Raw genomic sequence first — 15,545 nt, 5'->3', positions numbered from 1 at the left:
GCTTTCAGCTACAGTTTTGGGACATATCTCAGTTGTAAAACTGGTAGAATCACACAACAACATCTACAAAAGCAACACTGTAAAAAGGAACACACACCCCACACAGTCTGGTGGGTAACTTGTGTAGGCAGTTACAGCTGCTGAGCACAGGCACTCATTTTTGAGGCACCTGACTTATTTTTCATCCTCAACCCAGCATAAGAGAAAGGCAGGCAGTGAAGAAAGTAGGAGGAAGAGAACAATAGGAAAACAGCAAGAACACAAGAATCCAAAAAGACAGAAACATAGGAAGTCAAAGAAAAAAGCATAAGGTAAAATCAAGAAAAGGCTCTGATATACTGCAACCATGGCATTTTTGCAGCTCAGAACAAAACTATTTTGTTTTCAAAATGAACCACTGACACAGGTAAACCATTTTATGTGTTGATGTGCATCGACATTTAATACTATATTATAGTAAGCAATCTTTCCCAATACTCTGTTAGGCGAATCAAGGACACAAAACGGATTTTAAATGACATAGGCTTCCATGGGGACTCAGGCATCTTCAGTGCTTTGATGGACAATTCCTTGTGAGGTAACTAACTTTGACATACACATTAAAACCACTTTCTTCCCCAAGCTGCGCATTTACTGCAGCATGTGAAAACAAGCACAAAAAATACTTTTACACAATAGAAAATGTGGCTTTAACCTCTTTGCCCGTTGCCTGAAAAGGATAGCAAAGTTAATTATTTCTCATAATCAGTAATTATGATAAGATACCGGAGCATCTGATAATGAAGTGCTGAATTGATGGAAGACAGGCGCCCTAAGAAATATAATAGCACATAACCTCCTCATCCCTCTTCCTCTAAAGGTCCTTACATATGAGTTTATCTCCATTCATGCAGAACATAATTACCAAACTTTGACTTTTCCTTCCCAATCCAAGATGGCCCTCATCCAGAAGAGTATACAAATAAATCACTTTGCGGGAAGGACTTGCTGTTTCTTTTTTCTGCAGCTGAGTACCATCTTGGCCTACTCTTGGAGGGTTATTTTAGAAAAGAGTTGGTGCTGGTGGTTTTTCTGTGTTTTAAATAGGAGTCAAATGTGTCAGCTTTGGTTGTGTAATGAGTTGCCTGTTTGTCTGTGAAATCTTGAGTAGTAGGATGAGCTCCTTCTAGGCAATTTGGTTTACAAACGTCTGTGAGAATTTTTATAGAATTCTTTATTTTATCATTTAGCATTTTGAATTCTGTGTGAATTGTAACTTTTCTTAGGTTTTTTGGTTGCTGACTTGTATAATCTGTTAAGTTTCAGTAGGTGAAGTTTGTCCTGATTGGTGTTTGTTTTGAACCAGTAGCGTTTCAGCTGTCTAATTTTCTGCTTAATCTCTTTTATCTCTGTATTTCTACATGGTACTTGTTTTTGTTTGTTCTTTTGTATTGTTCTGAGTAGTATTAGGATATCAAAAGCTTCCTGTATACACTCATATAGTTCTTGAATGGAATGTATTGTGTCCACACCTGCATTGGATGTTAGTTGTGTTTTTAAGTATTCAAAATTGAGTTTGTTCCACTGTCGATAGGTGGATGAATTTATGGTTGTTTAAGGTGTGTTGCTTTGTGTTGTTTTATGTTGGAAAGGAAGTAAATGGTGATCTGACTGTGTGACTGAAGTAATTGTTTGAAACGTAACTCTTCTGAATTAGCAAAATTGACATATAGATGTATCCAGCAATGTGTGTGGCTTTGTGGACAATCTGATGTAGGTTCAGTGCATCTAGGTCAAACAAAATGTTTAAGTCACCAAGAATGCATAGGTTAGAGGATAGTGTTATCAGGCGTGAAACTGTGTCTAGAAGTGTGCCAGGCAATGCTGCATTTCTAGGTAGAGGACTGTAAATGAGTAGGAAGTTACAGGAGGAAGATGGTGTAGAGGTCTTTGCAAACTTATATGGAGGTGTAGTCAACTTTAGTGACATTTAATGCTTGCCTGTACACAACAGCTAGGCCATAACCTCTTTTGCTTATACGATTTTGTGTGATAGTTTCGTAGCCCAGAGGAATGGCATCATAAAACAATGGAGCAATTTCATCTCCCAGCCATGATTCAGTTATGAAGAGAATGTCAGTTTGTATGTCAATGAGAAGGAGGTCATAGATGTGATGCTTGTTTTTTTATAGTGATCAAGCATTTATTAGTAGGCAGTTTATAGAATGTCTTCTGGTGATGGTGTGACTTTGTTTTGTAGAAGAACGAGCAGTGTTTTGTGAAATTGTATCAGGTGTGTCCTTAGTGCGCTATTAGCTGTATGAGGATAGCAACGATGTAGTTGTTCTGTATTGTGGTACTCGTTCGGCAGGCTAAGAAGGCATTTTGATGGGCCTGCATGTTTAGGTGGTAGAGATGGTGTTTGAGATTGAGTTGTTGAGCTATGTTGTTTTTGTACAGTAGCCTTTTTATGCAGAAGACACAGCGATGCAAAGTTGTGATGAAGGCATGTTATTTATTTTGTTTACGTCTGTTTATGGTGGAAGATGTATGAGTTAGTGGTGATGGTGCAGCATGTGGGTCATGTTGTAAGGTTCTAAATTGTCCAAAGAATGAGAGGCTTTTAAAAGAAGGTTGCTGTGTTATTGTATATGTGTTAGGTGTGGGGTAAACAGAAGACTTGGCAGTAGAGATGGTTTAGGGTGTGTATTGTTTGTCTAGTTAGTAGCGTCAGAGTGGGTGTATGTTTCTGGTTTGTGACAGAAAGTATTATGAAGTAGTGTGTGTGTGATATTTTGTTGTTCAGGTGTCTGTTATGTTTTGTTCTTGAGGATTAGTGAGAGGAAATGATGATGTGTTTGTCTTCTGAGAAGTATTTTTATGTAAAATATTATTGATCACTGGAAGCTGAAAGGTAAAGGGTGCTTTTTTTTGTCCTCATTCTCCACCCAACTAGCTCCATTCTACTCTAGAGATATCGACACACTGCCTCCACAAACTGGATATGTAGTTGTTTGAAGGGTTTAACCTTCGCCTAACAGTGTTATCAGATACTCAAAGGTTTTTAAGGAGACCTGTGGGGAGCAACCTTACTGGGCTTAACCAACCCATCCACATCAGGGCGCAACCTACTGTCTCCGGATGTATCTGCAAAATGGTAGGGCAGCGTAATCATAGGACAGGGGAAAAAAAAACCATTTGTCATCTTAATATTGCCCCCATTTGAAAAGATTCCGAAAGGCTTGTTTATTTTGATTGCCTGATCTCATGAAATCCAATCTGGAAACCTGCAATACTGATGCCTGCCAGTCCAGAAAAGCAAGTGATGTAGATTCCTTCCATTTTTTGCAGATTTCTCTTCTGGTCAACAGGATAGCATAGAAGAGAAGTTGTTTAGCGGGGCCAATCACGCCCTCCAATAAACCAAATATAACCAACGAAGGGTTAATTATAATGGGGCAGCCAAGAGATGTTGTCAGTAATTTACTTATGGAGTCCCAAAAGGAAGACAGGGCTGGGCAGTCAAAAAACATGTGAAGATCAGAAGCAGCTATTGTCCTGCGCCTCATACATAATACTGGAGGACCCTTTGAGAATGTTGAAAGTCTCTGTGGTGAATAATAAGCCCTACGCAAGGTGAAGAGGGGATTTCTTCAGAGCCATGCTGGTTTGACTAACTCCCACAGTGTCTTACAGGAGTTTAACCACAGATGTTCAATGTCCTGGTCCAGAAGGGAGCTGCCCCAAAGCTTATTGGCCAGTTGAAATTCACCATCTACCTCATCTAATATTGCACGGTACCAGAAAGAGACTTCCTTTTTTGCCGGGACTTTATTGACAAGCTGAAACTCTAAATGGTTACCTCCTCCAACTGGGTATTTCCTCTGGGTAGCTATCTGCGACTGGCCCCAACTAGCCATCTGTAAGTATTTAAACCTAGAGAGGCTAGAACCAACCCTGTCCCTTAGAGATTCCCATGAAATAAGGACCCCTTCCACAAACAGATCCCCCCAAACCTCCACACCCGCTTCTCTCAAGGGCAAGGCCAGTCTATCTTTAAGCCATCCCGGACCCCCCGGTGTATCCCACAACGGAGCCACACTAGAAAAATACACTAGCTCTACCGAGCTTCTCAACTTAGCCCATGTTCTAGCTAAGCCCTGTAACACCTTTAACTTTATTTTGTTTTCAAATTTGGGATCACCAAATTTAAACAGAAAACCCTCATGTGATAGCATGGCCCCACTAAGCATTGCCCGAAACATACAACCCACCCCTGTGTTGGTAGGCATTTTCAGTAGCATGCGAGAATGGGAATGTCCATGCATACAACTGAAGATCCGGAGCGGCTAGGCCTCCCTTTTCTCTTCGCCGCCTACGTTTTTTCCAGGCGATCCTAGGTGTGTGGTAAGCCCAAATAAATGAATTAATATCGCTCTGCAACTTAAGTAAGGAGGCAGCCTCTAAATAAAGAGGAATAGTATTAAAAAGAAAAGATATTCTGGGTACAATTTACATTTTTATTAAATGTACCCTTCCCAAGATAGACAAGGGTAATGAAGACCATACCCGTATAAGTTTCCGACAATCTTTTGCCATCACAGAAAGGTTGGTTTCAGCTATTTTGCCGACGTCCTGAAGGATGCTAATTTCAAGATACCTCATTTTTGAGCTAAACTGTACCCCTATCTGGGTCTTCCCCATATTCCAGGCCATAATCTCTGTTTTGGAGGCATTAATTTCATACCCAGAAATTGCTCCAAAATCCTGAGCTAGTTTAATGACCAAGAGAAGAGCTCTATGCAACTCAGAAGAAAAGATCAAGATGTCATCCGTGTATAGGGCCACCTTCCTCTCCCACTCCCGGTACCTGAAGGGCTTGATGTTAAGATCATCCCTCAGCCGTTGGGCAAAAGGTTCAATATACAATTCGAACAGGAAAGGGGAGAGTGGGTAGTCCTGAGGCGTGCCCCTTGTGAACTTGAAGGGGTCTGAAAGAGCTTCGTTCACCAAAAGGCATGCAGAGGGATTCTGATATAACAACCTTGCGGCTTGACAAAATTGTTCCCCGATATTAAACTTACCTAAGACCCCCGACAGGTATGACCAATGGACCCTGTCGAAGGTCTTAGTTGCGTTGAGTGTCAGAACAGCCAGAGGAAGAGATTCAGTAGACAGGATGTCAATAGCCCTGATCAAATCATAAGTTAAATCAGAAAGCTGTCAGCCCTTAACAAAACCCCTCTGGTCCTGATGCAAGATGTCACCTACAACCAGCCCCCGTCTTTTGGCCAGAACAATGGTGAAGATTTTATAATCAACGTTAAGAATAGATATTGGCCTATAGGACCCACAGTTAGATGCAGCTTTACCGGATTTTAAGATCAGGGTTATGGATGCATTATCCTGCGAGGCTGGGGGGGATACCCTTTCCTGAAGAATCTGATTAAAAAGGGCAGTCAAGATAGGAAAAATTACCTTTCGCAAGACCCTATAAATTTCAGAGAGGAGGCCATCAGGGCTTGCCGCCTTCCCCTTTTTGCAGCTCATAATGGCTGCATTAACCTCTTCCTGCGTGATCACTTGATCGAGGTAGCACCGTTGTTCTGCGGTCAAAGAAGGTAATGAGGTCTCATTTAGCCAAACCTCAATACCAGAAGGGTCAATACATTTGTCTTCTTTATAGATGTCTTGGAAAAACAATTGAAAAGCCCGCCGAATATCATCATCCGATGTAAGTATTACGTTGCGCTGAGTGATTGACCCAATGTTGTTTCGTACTTGGTCAGTCTTAGCTTTCCTGGCAAGGAGCCTACCTGCGCGTTCCCCATACTCAAAATGAGCAATTTTGATCGCTTCCCACCTACGAAGTAAACGTGTATTCAACACTGTGTCCAGCTGTCCCTTTAGCCTTGTCAGCTTAATTTGTAGCTCCTGTGAAGTTTCGACAGAGGTGCTAGTATATTGGTTTATTTCTAATTGCAGCTTTTCAATTTCGGCCTCAATAGTGGAGACCTCCTCTCTATATATTTTTCTCCTATAGGTAGCCCTGCTGGTTATTTGGACCCTTAAAAAGGGTTTATAGGTGTCCCATACACACCCTCTTGAGGCCGAATCTATGTTCATTTTCATGAACCACTCTGTCTCACTAGTCAAGGAAGAAATCTCCTCATCTTCCAGGAGTAGTGAACAATCAAATGACCACGCCACCGGGGAAGCAGGAACAATGCTTTCCAATTCCAGCCACACAGCAGAGTGATCAGACAAATGTGAAGGAAGATATAAGATGTTCTTGACTACACCCTTCAAAGCCTGACAAACCAAGATAAAATCAATTCTCGATTGATGACAGTATTTATGATTACGAAATGAAAAACCTAAATGTTGCCCTGACCTTAGCTTCCAGATATCGGAGTAAGCATATTGTTTCATGGCATCAAGTAAGAAAGTCCTGGTTTTAGAAGGGACTGAGGCACGACTATTTGGTGACTTATCAAGATGAGGGTGAAAAACTGTATTTAAATATCCTGCCAAAACAATTGATTCTGGAAACAATAATAGATGAGAAAAAATAGATTTAAGAACTGAAGGGTCATCATGGTTCGGGCCATAATATCCAACAACAGATATTTGCGCCCCAGAAATATTAACAGTTGCAATGACGCATCTGCTACCTGGGTCTACTAACTTTGATATAAGGCGAGCCTTTGCGGATCTCTTAAAAAGTATCGAGACCCCATGATATTCATAGTCTGAGTTGTAGAGATACAAAGATCTATCCATTTATTCTTCTGAGCTAGTAGAAGCATCTCTAATTCTATTAAATGCGTCTCCTGGAGCACAATAACCTGCGCACCAGAATCCTGAAGATATTGCAGGATCTTGTCCCTTCTCGGTCTGGTGCGCAGGCCATTGACGTTCCAGGAGAGAATCTGTAGACTATTTATAAATGAAATAGCCTCCCCTGCTCCGTACCCATTTTTGACTCAAGGACCCCCTAGGCCTGTCTAGTCCTGCCATATTTACACCGTAGATTGCTCCATTAAAAAAAGAATTACAAAGGAGAGAATGAGGAATTTTTTTAGATTTTTTACCTTGCAACACCCACCCCTGTACCCTGTGCCCTGGACAGGTCCGATCTTTTTTGGAATGGGAAACCTTTAGCGCTCAGGGTTTTCTGTTTTAAAGCTTGATTAAGAATAATTTCATTGAGAGAGTAGGTATGGAAGTTAACTAGGATCTTCCTGGGTTTAGATCTCTGTGGGGTCCTCCTAAAAGGGTCCCTGTGTATTCTTTGAATATCTGTTCCCAGATCTTCTGCTGACTGTTCAAGACCTAAAGATTCCTTTAAGAGTGCAATCACATACTGCTTAATATCAGCTCCCTCACTCCCCTCGGGAATATTAAGAATTCAGAGATTATTACGCCGTGCGTTGTTCTCCAAAACTTCCATTCTCTCAAAGAGGAGAAGATCTTCTTTTTTAAGATTGGTGATATCTGCTTCAGCCTTCCCAAGATGGACAGAAAGACCGGCCACAGTATCTTTCAGGGCCACCGTTCTAGCATAAAGTACATCAATTTTGCTTTCCAATGACTCACAGAAGCTTCTAATTTCTGCCTGGTTTGATGTAGAAGCATCGAAATCCTTTTTTATATCCAATGTCAGAGATGAAAACATGGATTCCAAGGAGGCTGCTATATGCCCTGCCCCAAGCTGAGTTACTTGTCACTAACGCTGTACCCTCCTGAAGCACAGCTGTTGTTTCTGTTAAATGCTGTAGTACCTGAGCAGCCTCAGCAGATACCACTGTATCACACATTTCCCCTGAAATAGCGTCTGAGACCCCTGAGACCCCTCTATTGGTATCTAGGTGATCCAGGTTATTAGCCACTAATGAAGCCCTTGCCATTTCTGGGGTACCAGGAGGAAGGGAAACCTGCCCAGGCACTGCTCTGCAAGAAGCCCCCTCTTTTACCAAATCTAAGACTTGTGGCAAGACTTTGAAATATGACCTTAGTGAGGGTGTCACTTTTGTGACAAGAACCAGAGCAGGCTTAACAGGTTTACATGTTTTTGCCCGTTTTGCCTTGACTTCGCTGCACAAAAAGTAGAAGTAGAAGTATTGCTTTTATTATTGTCGGTAGGAGGACCCTGCCTCTGACTCTTTGTGCCCTTACTCAACTCAGGCAAAGGGCATATCGCTCGGTTAGATTCTTTCCTGGGGTTTCGAATTTTAATTCCACGCTTCTTAACCTTTTTTTTGAGACACCAAAGCCTGACGCGGCTAATCTCACCTGTGGTGGTGATGCCTGGGCCACAGTGTTCTCAAGCGACTCTCCCCTCACCTGGAATCATATCACCTCTCCTATGTCCACATTCCCCCCTCGAGTGCTGGTGTAATCCTCCTTTGTCTCGCTTGAAGCTCCTCCACCCTCTGAGAACCCGGAAGCACCAGTGCTGCCGCTGCCCCGAGGGCCCCGGAGGAGGCTCCGAATCCTACGTCCTCTCCGGAGCTCCAGTGCGGCCGTGCCCCACCACGACAGCCCAGGTAACGGGAGGGCCGCTGCGACTTGCAAGCACATAGATGGCAAAAAGGCACTTGTGCACCAAAAAGGAAAAAAGAAGCCAGCACACAAAAAATAATTTAGAGCGTCGCTTTCCCGCCACTCTCCGACTTCGAGCCGGCGCCCCACGGCTAAGCACCGCAGGTAGCAATAGACAGTAGCAATAGACACCCGCAGATAGCAATGGACGCCGAGAGGGAACCCACACTCTCAGGCCGAAAAAGACACCTCCACACCACCAGCAAGCAGCAAATCCAAACAAAAATACTCAAAAAACGATGAATCTCGACATCAGGTCAAGGAGCGAGAGGACATTACGGGAGGACTAAGATGCCTCGAAGGGGAATACAGCATGATAAGAGGGTACACATAGGTCGTGCCTATCCACCTGAAAATCCTGTAGCAGTAGCAAAGGGCCTTAAAAGCAACACGCTTCTTCACTGGAAGCCAATTAAGTTTAAGAAGTGCCTGGTCCATAAGGGCCAATTTAGGAAGTTTTAGTGCCAAATTCTGAACCTGTTGGAGTATCAGCAGCCATACATGAGAAATAATTAGATGCAGAACATTACAGTAATCCAGCCACAAGATGACCAGGACCTGGATCACTATCTTCTAGGCATCCGGTGGTAGATGACCAATAAAGGTCTTCAAAGACTTGAGAACTCCAAATCGCCTGCCTGCCAAAGCTGTAATTCGGTTATTGAAGGTACTATTTTGATCAAACCACAGGCTTGTTAGGCTTTGGTGCTGGATAAGCACTGAGTGCCCCCGGCCACCAAAGCGATGGCCAAATGGCTGGCTGGTTGCCCAGGATCAGGACCGCAGTTTTGCCTGTACTTAACTTCTGGCATTTTAGGTCCATCCACTGGGCAACCTCTGACAGACAATCACTCAGGGAGGCCACCCCATGGCAGAATTTGGAGATAGAGAAATAATCAATTGAGTGTCAGCAGCATATTATAGAATATCAAGGCTATGATGCTCAATGACATCAGCCAGGGTGCGCAAGTTAAGGTTGAACACACTAGACCTCAAAGAAGAGCCTTGGGGCACCCACTGAGCCAGCAGGGCCACCTTTGATCGAAAAGGGTTTTTATAAAACCTGATAGGACCAACCCTGCAATAAAGATGCCAACCATTTTAAGGCCCTATGTTCTAGGGCGGAGCATGGTCTAGGACCTGCCCCAAGTATCTCTGTGGTATGAGCTTGCTTGCCTTTACCTTTGTACACTAAGCCTGTGTGTGGAAAGGTACATGAAGCAGGCTTTACGCTCGCTGGTAGTCTCTGTGTTTATATCATCGCTAAATTACAGGTGGAAATCATGGTATGCAACAATGTTTATTTATGTACCAATGCTTGTTTCTGTTTCTTCACTGTAGTTAATTTTGTTGATTCTGTTTGTCACTATACCCCATGTATAGTGTTAATTGGTGATTTTGCGGGATTTCAATGTGGGTTTTTTGTTTTCCTTTAGGTATCTGTAGTCGATCTAGACTACATTTCCCATGATCTTTGGTGAAGGCCATCTTGGTTATGGCAAGATTCATAAAGCCAGTCACACCCTGAGTTCAGTGCTCACTATTCCTTTTGAGGGCTCCGGGAGCGGAGCTCTCTTCCGATTTTGCTTCAGAGGCTTGTGGAGATTTCTTCTGGGCTTCCCTTTGATCAGGAACTGATGTACTCTTCTTTGGGCTGGGCAGCCGGCTCCCAGAGCATTGTAGCTTTAGCATTTTCATTCTGCGTTTGTGAATAGTTTGTGCACGGATTCAGAGAATGCCTTACTCTGTGTGGTAAGGATTGAGATAGGGAGTTGATGAATGTGTTTGGCAACATGTAGACGGAAGCTGTGACGAATCCTGTATTCTTTTGTTACAGGCATTGTGAGTGTTGGATTATGGTAGGAGTGATTAATATTTTTTTGCAATTTTTTGCCATTTGAATTTATGTATGTTCTCTACAATGATCATTCATGAACAGTGATTAGTCAAAACATCTTTAAAGTGAAGTAGATCTTGCTACAGTACTGTTCATGCTTATGCTACATTATCATTCAAGATCAAAAGGTCTGTTTTTTAAGCATAATATATTTGCATAAAAATCCTTATTTTATGTCATTAGTGTTTCTCTATCACCAGAGGATCATGGTGGTATTCAACTAATGAGTTGTAGTATATGGAAGGGATTGCTTATTTGTTTCTTTTGTCATTAACCTTTTCCTTTACAGCTTCCCTTCCCTGCTTTTCCCTTCCCATTTTCTCCCCCTCCCCAGAGTTGGAGGTGCCCAGAGGTAGGTATTTGTATTATTGTGTGCATATCCTGAGCAAGAAAGGCCACTCTGACAGAATGGTGATCCCACAATTTTAATTCCTCCCGGTCCCCACAAGAGTTATAATGCCCACCTTAGATGCCCTCATGAATGTCATAACGCAGATCCAAAGAGATTTGGCAGAAGCTAAGCATGCTACTTTGGCTCTCTAAGATAAGGTAGACAGATTACAACAACAAGTGGCGGGTTTTTCACTTTCTCACAATACAGTGCCAGCACCCTGTTCTGATCAAGCCTGTTCCCATCAACATCCACCTATCAATATAGCTGTGAATATCCCCACGTAGATTCCATTGGCAGCTCCAGAACGGTGTTCTGGAGACCCTACCATTTCTCACTCAAATTGATTTACATTTCACATGTCGACCTAGCACATTTCCTGATGCTGCAACTTGGGCTGTCCCTCTTGTTTGAGAAGATACCCCTCTGTTATACAGCTGGCCGAGCTTTGTGGAGGAGTTTGAGATGGTGTTTGGTTGCCGTGCTGTCCCCCTAATGGCTGATTGGGAGTTACTAGAACTAAAACAAGGAAATAGGGACTTAGTTATATATTTAGCTCATTTTAGTCGCTTAGTGGGTGAAACATCCTGGCCAGAGGAAAAAAGGTCAGAATAATTTTATCAAGGGCTCGAAGTCAAATTTAATGACATATAAGCTGAAATAGATCTACAACTGACTTCTTGCCCTGAATTGATAAATCCCACATTTTATGTCTGGATCATCGATTAGCATAAAGAAAAGGAGAATGGAAAACACCTGAGAAAGCAGGGTTACATATAGAAAGAGCAAGGGTACGGCCGGCAACACCAGAAACCATGACAGACCCAATGGAAATTGCAACCATAAGACAAGACTTGTCCAAGGATGAGAAGGAGACTCTGCAACAGAATGGTCATTGCCTTTACTCTGGTCGCAACAGTAATTTTGCAAAAGATTGCCCAGTAAAACCAAGGAGTAAGAATATGGGTGCTAAGAAAATTTCTGCATCCCTAGAAACGGTGACAGAACTCTTGTCGCAGGGATTCCGTTCTCATACAGAACTGTGCATAGAGACTTGGAACCTCAGTGAATTAGGGTATGCCAAAACTCACCTTAGTACCCAAAATCCCCTACCAGACTAGCTACAGTGTCTTATTGGTGATCACAAACCCCCAATGTTCAGACAAACCAGAACATGGACTTAGTACACCTCAGGTAACGTGGAACGCATTAACACTCTTTCGTTATGCAATCCTTTCAATCCAGAACAAGGAGTAAAAGAGGACACGTGCATATTTGAAATGTTTATTCACTAATGCAGTGTTGTCAAACGCAGTATCTTAGCTAATACATGCAAACATATTATAAGAAACAAAGTAATCAGCATAGTCACTAGTCCATAGACCACAAAATGTGAAAGTATGGTAAATTGCTAAAACAAATAGGGTTCAGTAACACCTAATTCTCACCCTCCCTAGCTAGTATATTATATTATATCTAAGAAGGTCTCTTTGGGTTTTTAGCAGGGCGGCCCCATACCTCAAGATCCTAGTGGTAAGGGATCACATCATCTTCCACCAGCTCTCTGCATGCGAAGCACCATCAAGTGTGTTTGTATGCTCTTGTGCAAAGCAATATAAAACGCGCCTAAAGCCAAAATTTGGCCGGAGCTGCCTGTATGTTAGGTCTAGGAACGTGCGAAGATCAGACCTCATAACAACCACTGTGTTGAGATATCCTTGAAGGTTTCTGCACTCACTGTACAGACACAGCTCACCATGCGAGGAAAAGGACGAGGCAGAAGCACGAACGCTGAGCAAACAAGAATATATCAAGCTGCCCAACGAAAACATGTGGATATATGCCCGTCCAGAAACAATTTTACCATTTTTTTAAGAGACATATACAGTCAAACAAGAAGAGTGGAAGGTTTCCCATGAATCTACAAAGAAGTGGAAAGTTCCCTCTTTTCTTCGGCCGTATATCAGCGAAGAGGAAGGATTTCACCCCATGTGAGAAGGCACGAATCAATGCAGTAGACCAGATAAACTCCCGTAGGGGAAATCCACCTATACCCACAGGGGAGGGTGTTAAGTAATAATCCCTGAAGCCGGTGACCCCAAAGAAACCACAGTCCTGAAGAAGGTGCTACAATATCAAGTGCCCACAGCACCGAAACGCGTCGACGCATTCTTTTTTTGTGTGCAGAATCCAAGTAGGGTCTGGGAAGCAATAGATACTAACTTATTCAGGGTACTATTGACTACACCACGTGCAAATCAATTGAAGACCATTGGATCTAGTTATTAGAGTGGCAAAGGAATCTAAAGGCCACATTGTAGAGGGGGTTTTTCTTATGATCGTAGAGTATTTCTGTCTGCTATATTTGTTTTTTAACATGTTTTGATATATTAATTGTGATACATGAATATATGCTTGTCCAATGTTTATATTGAATTGTTTTTGAATATCTGTTCTTTTAATGTATAGATTCAAAGACCACTCTTTGAAATTTTAATTTGCTTATGTGTATATATATTCTTGTATGTTTTTTATTAAAAAGACTGTGAACGTTCAAGTTTAGTGTGGAAATTGACCATTTACCATCACTGTGATTGATTGGGTTGTGTTGGTGGGAATACGACTGTCTGAATACCTAGACTGATAAGGTATGGAAATAGAGTGAATTTCCTTGTTAGTGTGTACCCAGGGATTTTTCCTAGACTGGTTGATATCAGAGTAACAACATATTATTCTCGCATGAATCAAAACATTCTACTAGGCTCAAAGCTAAAGCAACAGCTATGTGTCGTGTGCAGAATCAGCAAAAAGGTAAAACGACGTTTAAACTTCTAATAAGCTCATGCTAACTTAACACAGCATATACGCAAAGTATATCTATATGACACACTAACTTGCCAAAAATCTTTGGAAGGGGACCTTTTGGGAATGCTTGCCTTCCCTTCTGTTACTTTGTGTGGTACCAACTACAGTGCGCTTTTCCGGTTACCTGTGAACATCTTTTTAGAAGTAGTAGAACATCAAATGCACATTTTACTGGATTCAGAAGCCACTGGTAATCTTGTTGATTCTGAGACTGCTCAATGCTTGAAGATCCCATGTGTGAAAAAAGACATACCTGAAATCATGCAAGCTGTGGTCGGTAAGATGTTATTAGAAGGCCAAGTGACCATGCAAACCATTCTGATTCACAAGACTTGCAAAGATTCCACAGATAAAAGATATTTCGAAACAATTTAGTTTGACATCATCCAAGCCCTGCAATATGGTGTTATTCTTGAAATGCCTGGCTATGTTTAAACAATTCATCTATTGATTGTCAAAAGCAAGATTCCACAGATAAAAGACTTTTCGAAATATTTTAGTTTGACATCAGCCAAGCCCCGCAATATGGGGTTATTCTTGAAATGCCTTGCTATGTTTAAACAATTCATCTATTGATTTTCAAAAGCAAGAATTTTTATTTATGTTTTTACATTGTTTCATACATTGTCTAACTCATACAAGTGATACAACAAAGAACATTGTACAAGGACACATTGGCACAGCAGTAGAAAAAGACAGACTTACCACCACAAAGGGCGTATGATTGCTAAAAAGACTTGGTACCTGGATCCAGTGGCATGAATTGTCGCATTTATGCTTCGTCAGAGGCAGAAAATCAACATTTGAGGCAATACCTTGACCAATACCTAGACAATGGTTTTATACGTCCCTCATGCTCTCCAGCAGCATCTCCTCTTTTTTTTATTCCAAAGGCAAATCGGGAGCTTAGAATGTGTATTGATTATAGGGCATTGAATAAAAGCACAGTAAAGAACAAATATCCTCTACCCCTTATTCCGGTTTTATTAGATCAAGGAAAAACAGCTGTGATATACACCAAATTAGACACCTACTACTTAGTCTAAATGAGGGAAGGGTATGAATGGAATATTGTTTTGAAAACTCAATATGTTCTTTTCAAATATTTAGTAATTACCTTTGGTCTTTGCAACACTCCTGCAGCCCTCCAGTTCTTTGTGATTGACGTGATACAAGACTATCTGGATATTTTTGTCATAGTTTACATTGATTACATTTTGATATATATTGCAACTGTTAACATCCATGAAGTCCATATGAAGAAAGTATTAAATGCCTTACAAGAACATTAACTAGTTTTCAAGTTAAGTAAATGTGAATTCCATGTTACTCAAGTTGAATTTTTGGGAGTTATCCTGACACCTTTAGGAATGGAAATGACTAGAATGCAAAAGGGTTACATTTGAGTGGTCTAAAGAAGCTGATTGTGCCTGCCAACAACAAAGGACGCTTTCACTGCTGCAGTCATCTTAGCAAATCCATACCTTAACCAACCCTTTTCTCTGGAAGCCAAAACTTCTGAGGTTGCACTTGGGGCTATACTCTCACAGTGAAATCAAGACACTGTTCAACTTTATCCGGTGGCATATATGTCAAGGAAATTGAACAGCGAGGAACAAAACAACACTATAGTTGAAAAGGAGTTGTTAGCCATTTGTGACACTTTTAAAGTATAGCAGCATTATCTTTTAGGGGCAAGATTCATGGTCATCATATATTCTGACCACACAAATTTCCAATTTATGAGTTACGCTTGAGTTTTGAAACCTGAACAACTTTGCTGGATGATTTTCTTTGCAAAATATTATT

The sequence above is a fragment of the Lissotriton vulgaris genome, chromosome 6 (genome assembly GCF_964263255.1).
Source record: "Lissotriton vulgaris chromosome 6, aLisVul1.2, whole genome shotgun sequence".
NCBI lineage: Eukaryota > Metazoa > Chordata > Amphibia > Caudata > Salamandridae > Lissotriton > Lissotriton vulgaris.
The sequence above is the reverse complement of the archived record's forward strand: the minus strand, read 5'-3'. Positions refer to the sequence as shown.